The sequence below is a fragment of the Meriones unguiculatus genome, chromosome 15, assembly GCF_030254825.1.
Source record: "Meriones unguiculatus strain TT.TT164.6M chromosome 15, Bangor_MerUng_6.1, whole genome shotgun sequence".
Taxonomy (NCBI): domain Eukaryota; kingdom Metazoa; phylum Chordata; class Mammalia; order Rodentia; family Muridae; genus Meriones; species Meriones unguiculatus.
The window spans coordinates 50,905,392-50,914,285 of NC_083362.1; positions in this window are offsets into that span (position 1 = coordinate 50,905,392).

An 8,894-nucleotide genomic window follows, 5' to 3' on the forward strand; every position below is an offset into this window, starting at 1 on the left:
AATCAGCATAGAAAACACAGAACCTTGAAGGTACATGTCCACTATCTGGGATTCTTGGAACCATCTTCTGATTGGGTCACCATACCCTACAACTCTGCCAGCTGCAATGACCTCTCTCTTGGGACAGCTCCATTCTTCGCCTTAAGCTTTCCTTGGCAGACATCCTTTCGTCTGCCATCTCCAAAATTCTGGGGTCTCCATGAAAATTTAGCTTCACCTTCACCTTCACCTTCACGACTCTACATATTGGTCTCTTAGGATCTCCTTGTCCCCCAGCAATCTAACCCTATGCAGCCTCAGAGGCTTTCCACACTCGCAATGGAGGCCTTCGAGATCCTGTAACACTTGCATTTTCCGTGCCTACAAAACCAGTATTAGGTGGATAATACTGTCAAGTTCTTCTGCCAGCCCAAGAGGTAGTCTTGACCTCTTCTACCACAGTCGTAGTGGCCTTTGTGTGCCATGGAGGCTGAAGTTGGGAAAACCTTTTCAGTGGCATTCCAAGTTTGATGTGTTCCAACGACTGCATTGTAATGAGTGGCAGCCTTTGATGAGTGGGGTCTTGTTCTTAGGGAACGTTTCCTAACTTCCCAGTGCATAGCCCAGGTGCTGCTGTACTTTGAGTGGGAAATGTCCATCATAGCCTCATGCATTTGAACGCCTAGCCCCCACCCCCACCCCGGCCCCTTCGTGGCAATGTCTCAGAACCCTGGCAATGTCTCAGGACCCTGGAGGATCTTTTGAAGGTGGAGACTTGCTGGAGGAGTCAGTCTCTAGGGATGGGCCTTGAAGTTTGACAGTCCAGTGGAACTCCTTGTCAGTCTTGTTTCCTGACCACAGATGCAGCGTGGCTAGTGCCTTATGCTCCTCCTGTCATGCGTCTTCCGGCATGATAGGTTGCATCCTTTTCTCAAACTGTATGTCAGAACACACCCTTCCTCTTTTATAAGATGTTTGCTTCCACATCTCTGGGGACATCAATGAAAAAAGTAATACAGGTCCTGATCTCATTAGCAATCACAACTGCTTTCCCTTTGCTAACTCTTCTCCTTGCCAGACTACCCATTCTTTTATGTGTTTCTGCTCCCTCTCACTATGGATCTGACCAAGGGCAGTAAGCAATTACCATGCCATCGCCTGGAAGTCACACTGTCTGCAAAGTTCCCCTGACAAACATGTCCAGCGTTTTTGAATTAAAGCTCACTAAAGTCTTCAGAACCCAGGCAGGAAACAGCCAGTTATTTTCCCCCAGAGCGGAACACAAACAGGCTCTGGGCTAGTTCTGAAAGCTTTTGAGCAGCCTTTGCCATTTGACTTTTCATTGGCATTCTTGTCTTCCAGGCTTCCACCAGAACGGACTATTAAGTTCTGCCTACAGCATTCTGGGCTTCCTGTAGCCTTCAGTTTCAAACGGTTCCACATTCTTCCCACAAACCTACAGAACAGGTAGTCATGATAACTGCAGCAATTTCCCAGTACCAATTTTCTGTATTAATTACTTTTCTCTTGCTGAAAAACAACAACAACAACCCTTCTCCCCCAAAAAAAAACCCTATGTGACAAGAGCAGGTTAAGAAGGGAAGGAGAGGCAGAAAGGGATGAGTGCTGGCATTCAGCTCGCTCTCCCCTTGCTCTGCAGCCCAGGTCTGCAGCCTGCACCCAAGGCGGATCTTCCCACCTCAGCTAAACATCTGGAGAAGCCCTCACTCACGCTCCCAAATGTATGTTTCCCAGGTGACTGGCCATCACGGTCACCTTGACCAGTCCTTCCCCGCAGAGCCAATGCCCAAGTGTACTAATAGGTTGGCCGATGCTTCTGACGCTGCTGGTGCCCAAGGTCGCCTCTAATTAGAGCTGTGATGCAGGGTCCATGTACTTTTCGATTTGACACCCAGAGCTAATTCACTTATAAATGGAGTTCAGGTTTTCTCCTCGTGCTCCAGCTGCTGGGCTGAGAATCTCTAGGTGGTCAGCAAGCGTAAACCAAAGGGAAAGTATTGCAATAGGAGTCTTTCCTTCCTGCCCAAGATGCTTACATATGCTGGCCGCCTCTGCATGAGCTTAAGCCCAGATGTACCTTTTCCAGCTCCTGAGGATTTCCGCTGGGCAAAGTTACCCATTACAGCCCGGCTCCTACTACTTCAGAGACTCAAAGAAATGCTGCTATTAATGAGTCACTGTGTGATTGCCTCTCCTACTGTCAGCCTTAGCTCGCAGTTGAGGGCCACCTTGAATTCCTTAGTGACGCTGATGTTCTTACTGCTCTTCCAATATTTTTCGTGACTAGAATGTCACTTGCAGAGTATAATCCTCTGATTAATCTGCTGGCCTAAACAATATATCAATCCCAGAATGCTCCATTCCTCAAATCTTCTAATTATTTTCTTCACTGCCTCCCAAGACAACTCTTGCATTTCAAGCTTACCCAACGAAGGCTCTTGTTTCCTCTAAGGTTTTAAAGACACTTTGCCAGTGAGTTTACTCTGTCTGTCTGTGCCCTTGCCAGGGTGTCAAATCCTTTTTCTGAGAGAGTGTCTCTACATCAGTAAACCTGTGCTTGGACAGGACTTGCTCAAGCATACTTGAAATCTAATCTGTTGTGCGTTCTGCTGGAACATCCTAGCTAATCTCCTCTTATCGTTTTCAGCATGCACACACAGTAGTGTTGGGTTGGGCTTTAGACCCTCGTAATTGATTTGGCAGGTGAGAAGTGGGGGTAAGCTTCTGAGATCAAGGACAGATGCCCGGAGAGGGAGCTGGTCTTTGTAGCACTTCTTACTTTGAAGGAAGCGCAAAATCAAACTGTTAATTTGGAGAGGTGGGTGGCCCAAGGCCATTCTCTGCCTCTGAGAGAGCTCTTGTGGCTCCACCCGTCTCCTGTCTCACAATCCTGTACTTTTTATCCAGAGTATGGGTCTTCATCTCACAGACGGCCATATGAGTATCCAGTCGTCTGGGAAGTTTGGCAGTCCAGGATTTGCTCCACAGCTGTGTTTGTTCTCCCGCTGCAGGAGCTAAAGCTCCTCTGGAAGCTGCCAGAGAGGCCCTTTGGCTCTCGCATTTAGGTTTTAAATGTTTGCTAACTGCCTTCATTTTCCCATTATCCCTTGTCTGGCATCGAAACTGTACAGTGAAGCCTAGCCGATTCCATCCCCTCATTGTTCAGTGTCACACACCTGAGTTGTTATGCTAACCAGAAGAGTGGCCTCTCTCAGGACCCATCACAAACAAGTTTAGCGTCCACCTTGCACCTAGGTGCCTGGAGGTTATCCCTGTCACTGGGACAAGGAGTTCATCATTTCCTGCTGGTAAGTGAGCGACCGTATCCTAGACCATCCTGCTACCTGCCACCTTGGATGACTCTCGGTATCAGCGGACAGAATCATGGTCACCTCGGAGGAAGATGCCAAGCTGAAGTTGGCAGAGCAAGAGCTTCCGTTGGGGTAACCCTGTGAAGTGAGAAGGAAGAAGAGTAGAGACTGAGCTGAGTCACTCAGCTTGTTCAGTGGGAGCTGTGAACACCAGGAAGGATACCGATAGAGTGGCCTTAGGTTGAACAAACTGTCCAATGCCTTAGGTACCCTCTACACTCTGTTATGGGCTTGGAGCTGCCCAGGAGGCATGGAGCTTCAGTTTAAATAGTGGGGCATGGTCTAAAAGTGCTGCATTAGGGGCTCTCAACCAACCGCACACCTCAGTGCTGAAACACACATTCTTTCTTGACGGGAGGCGCAGGTGTGAACGCTGTTAATGAACTTGCCAGGGACGAGTCGGGGGAGGATCCGGTGGAAGCCGCTTCTCCAGCATCGTCACAGTTCATTTATGTGAGAGAGTGCTGAATGCAGGGCCAGTGGCATTGCCTGGACTGTGCTGAACGGTCAAATGGATGACAGACAAAACCAGGGCAGCCAGTAAGCTGTAAAGCCAGCTGTGCTAAGTCTGATGATTCTCAAGGGTCTGTCTTCGCCTCTCCGTAGCCTGTGGATGCTACCTCATCTGTGAGATGGGTCTTTTCAGATATAATTAAGGGCACTGAGATAATCTGGTGAGATCTGTATGTCCTTAATGTCCATATTAGAGAGAGACAGGGGAGAGGAGAAGACTGGGTGAGGGGAGAGGAGAAGACTGGGCGTGGGGAGGGTAGTGACAGGCCTGGCAGAAATGAAGATGTGCTCAGGAGACAGCAGTGTCCCTAAATCTGACCATCCGACTGTTGAAACAATGGACCCCAAAGAAATGGGAATTCTTCCAGAAATCTCATGTCAGGAGAAAGAAAAACGCACCAGTTAGAGGGGACCACGCAGTTATAGCTACTTGTTAGAAGGCCTGGATTTTTGTTTCGTGCCTCCAGAGAAACTGTGAAGACATGGGCAGCGTGGGAAGTGATTTGGTGTAGGGGTGCTTTGGTGTAGGGGTGCTGGCCTCTGTGCTCATCGTGTCTCCAGGAAGAGTAAAGCCCTGTGGATGCAATGGCGTCAGACTTTCTGTCTACAGAACTGCAAGGAAACACATATGTGATGTCGTGTGTGTGTGTGTGTGTGTGTGTGTGTGTGTGTATTTAATATATTTATTTTTAAAAAATTTAAATTTTTTTTTCTCTGCACTGGGAAGGCAGAGATAGGCAGATTGCCGAGTTCAAGGCCAGCCTGGTCTACAGAGTGAGCTCCAGGACAGCCAGGGATACACAGAGAAAGCCTGACTGCTGTGGGGGGTGGGGAGGGAGGAGGAGGAGGGTGAAACAAAAGAACGAAACAAAACAAAGCAACTACAAAACAAAAGAGGCGGAGAAAGAAAATATTTTCGAAATTCCGATTACCATTCCCTCTCCCTCTACTCTTCCCAGTTCCTCCCCTCCCACCCAGATTCTACTCCCTTTTTATCTCCCATTAGAAAACAGAAACTAACACACTGTAGTAAAACAAACAAAAGGAACAAAGCCCAGGAGAAGGCACAAGAAACAGAGCTCCACTCCTTTGCATACTCAGGAATCCCATAAGCACACTAAACTGGAAGCCATAATATAGACACAAGGGAACTGTGGGGTAAAAAAGAGAGAAGGAAAAAAATATCAATAAAATTAAAAAAGAATAAGCAAAAAAAAAAAAAAAAAGAAAAAGAAAAAAGAAATGGAAAAGCCTTGACTTGACACTGTGAGACAAGGAACCTCCAAGAATGCCGCTGAGTTTGTTTCCTGTTGGCCATCGACTGAGGGACATGCAGCTTACCCTTAAGAGTCATTTGTTTCCCCGGTGAGATTTTCTTGGAAAAAAATAAATACATTTTTATTTACAGGTGGTTATCATTTGGAGATAGCTTCTGGGTTAGGGATGGGGGCGTGTGTCCACTTCTCCCTTCAGCTCGAGGACCCCGCCTGGTGCAGACCTGTGGAGGTCTTGGCGTGCTGCTTCGATTTCCGTGAGTTCATCTGAGCTTTGCCCTTGGTGATCCGGAGGGCCTTGTTTTCTTGGTGTCCTCCATTCTTCTGGCTCTTGCTCTCTTTCTGCCTCCTCTTCGTTTGTGTTCCCCGAGCTCTGAGGGGAGATATTTTGTTTAGGGATGAGTGTTCTAAGGTCTCTCACTCTCTGCAGGTCTGGCTGTGGGTCTCTGCATTTGTTAACATTTGTTAACATTTGCTGTTGGAGGAAGCTTCTCTGAGGAGGGCTGAGCAAGGCACTGACCTCTGAGTACAGCAGGATATCAATGGGAGTCATTTTACTGCTGCTTATTTTTTTTTTTTTTACAATTTATTTTTTACAATTCATTTATTTTTATGTTATGTACATTGGTGTTTTGCTTGCATGAATGTCTGTGTGAGGGTGTCAGATCCCCTGGAACAGGAGTCACAGACAGTTGTGAGTTGCCAAATGGGTGCTAAGAATTGAACCCAGGTCCTCAGGAAGAGCAGTCAGTGTTCTTAACCACTGAGCCATCTCTCCAGTCCTAATTTTGCATTTAATCAGTAGCATGTGGCTTTCCCCTAAGTCCCTGGGTTATCTAGTCTCAGATTCTTGGTCATCCAACAGTGTTGGGAATGGGTTCCAGCTTGTGGAACAAGCCTAAAATCAAATCAGGTATCGTTTGGCTCCTCCAAGTTTTGTGCCACCATTGCCTTGGCCTGTCTTGAAGGCAGGACACTCCTGTAGTTTACAGGGTTTGTGGCTGGGTTTTTGTTGCATTTCTCACCTTTCTGTATGGAAGATTCTAGCACATGGGAGTGAAGGCTCTCTGTAGGCACTAGCTCCATATCTCCACGTTCAATGAGTAGGTGTTGTCTTCTGCATTGGGGCCTTGCTGTCAGTCTGTAGAAGCAGCCTATACAGTCTTTGCAACAGTCTGGGTTGTTTGGGGCTTCCCATGAGACCCCTTTGGCCAACAGCTCAATTACGAGTAACCCAACTGCGTGACTGGAAATTTCATTTGGTGACAAGAGATGGCCGGTGTGGACTCCCCATTATGGGCGGTTTCATCTAGATTTCCTTCACATATGAATATATCTACTGTTAAGTTTTCATGGTGCCCCTCAAACTCCCTTAATGTTAGCTGCTGCTTCTACATATTCTCTCCCTCCCCCCATCTTTCCTTCTGCTCTCTACTCAATCCTCCCATTCCAACCTGCCCCTGTCAATCCATAACTATTCTATTTCCCTTTTCTAGGGAGATTTTCCTGTCTCCCCCTAGTCCCTTACTCTATACTTAACCTCCGAGGTTCTACAGATTGTAGCTTGATTAACATTTAATAAACAGTTAACATCCACATATAAGTGAATAAATACCGCATTTGTCTTTCTGGGTCTTGGTGACTTCACTCAGGATTATTTTTTTTTTTTCAGTTCCATCCATTTACCTATGAATTTCATGATTTCATTTTATTTTTTAACTTCTGAGTAATGTTCTATTGTATAAATGTATCCCATTTTCTTTATCCACTCATCTGTTTAGGGACATTTAGGTTGTTTTCAATTTTTGTCTATTAGGACCAGAGCAGAAATGGACATGGCTGAGCAAGCATTTCTGTGGTTGAATGTTGTGTTCCTGAGAGCAGCATAGCTGGATCTTTCCCATCTTTCTGAGGAACAGTCACACTGATTTCCACAGTAGCTGTACAAGTTTGCACGCCCATCAACAATGGATGAGTGTTTTCTGACTCCACATCCTCACCAGCATGAGCCGCAGCTTGTTTTCTTGACCTTAGCCACTACACCAGCTGTAAGAGGGAATCTCAGAGTCATTTTGATTTCTATTTCCCAGATGGCGAAGGATGCTGAACATTTCATTAGACGTTTTTCAGCTATTTAAGTTTCCTCTTTTGAAAATTCTCTGATTAGATCCATACCCCGTATTTAAACTGGCTTATTTGTTCTCTTCATATCTAGTTTCTTGAGTGCTTTATACATTTTGGAAATAAGCTTTCTATTGGATGTGTAGTTGGTAAAAAATTTTCCTACTCTGTAGCTTGCTTCTTTGTTCAAATGCTGGTGTTTTTTGCCATGCAGAAGATTTTCAGTTTCATGGGATCACATGTATTAATCATTGATCCTAGTGCCTGTGCTAATGGTGTTCTGTTCAGAAAATCTTTTCTTGTACCAATGAGTTTAAGGCTATTTCCAACTTATTTCCATCTGGTTTAGTGTGTTTGGTTTTATGCTAAGGTCTTTGATCCATTTGGAGTTGAATTTATGCAGGGTAATAAGTATGGATCTATTTGGATTCTTTTGATGTAGTTTGACTAGCATTATTTATTGTATATACTATCTTTTTCCCACTGTGTATTTCTGTCTTCTTCATAAAAAAATCAGGTGTTCATAGGTGTGTGGATTTATGTCTGGGTATTGTTTGATCCCATTGATCAATGTGCTTATTTTTGTGCAATGCCATACCATTTTTTATTACCACAGCTTTGTAGTACACTTTAAATTGAGAATGATGATGCTCCCAGCAGTTCTTTTCAATTTTTTATTTTTTGTATTAATTACAGTTTATTCACTTTGTATCCCAGCTGTAGCCCCCTTTCTCATTGCCTCTCAATCCCACCCTCCCTCCCTCGCCTCCTCCCATGCCCCTCTCCAAATCCACTGATAGAGGAGCTAACTTAGCTAACTTCCCTTCCATCTGACCCTAGCCTCTCAGGTCTCATCAGGACTAGCTGCATTGTCTTCCTCTGTGGCCTGGAAAGGCTGCTCCCCACTCAGGGGGAGGTGATCAAAGAGCCAGCCCCTGAATGTATGCCAGACATAACCACAATCTAATTCTGGAATACTTTTATTACTCCAAAAAGAATCCTTAGACCTGTCAGCAGTCATTCCCTTTTTCACATACTTTATTTCCAAGCTTTGACTAATCTGCTGTTGTCTCTATGGCTTCATGTGATTTTCTATGTATGAAATGATATAGTGTTTGGTATTTCTATGTAGTTAAACATCATTTAGCATAGTATTTTCAAGATTCATCCATGTTGTAATATGTACCAGTGTTTCATTCCTTTTGTTTTAAAGACATACTTTCTCTACATAGCCTTGACTGTCCTGGAATTCGCTATGTAGACCATCTTAACCTCCAATTCATAGAACTCTGCCTGCTTTAGCCTTCAGAGTGCTAGGATTAAAGATGTATGCTACTATTTCCATCAAATCAGTGTTTCATTACTTTTAATAGTCCAATGACATTCCATTTATCGCCATTCTATGACATTTTGTTTATTTATTCACTAGACGTTGACATCTGAGTGTAAGTTCTCTCTCTCTTTAAATATGAGGGTTGAGGAGCTAACTTAGTCAGTGCAGTTAGTCGGTACACAGATATAAGGATCTGAATCTGATTCCCAGAACACATCTTAAAAAGTTAGTCATGCTGGTTCACATACGGTCCTGGAGGCCTTACAGTCTCGGGGGCCCGCC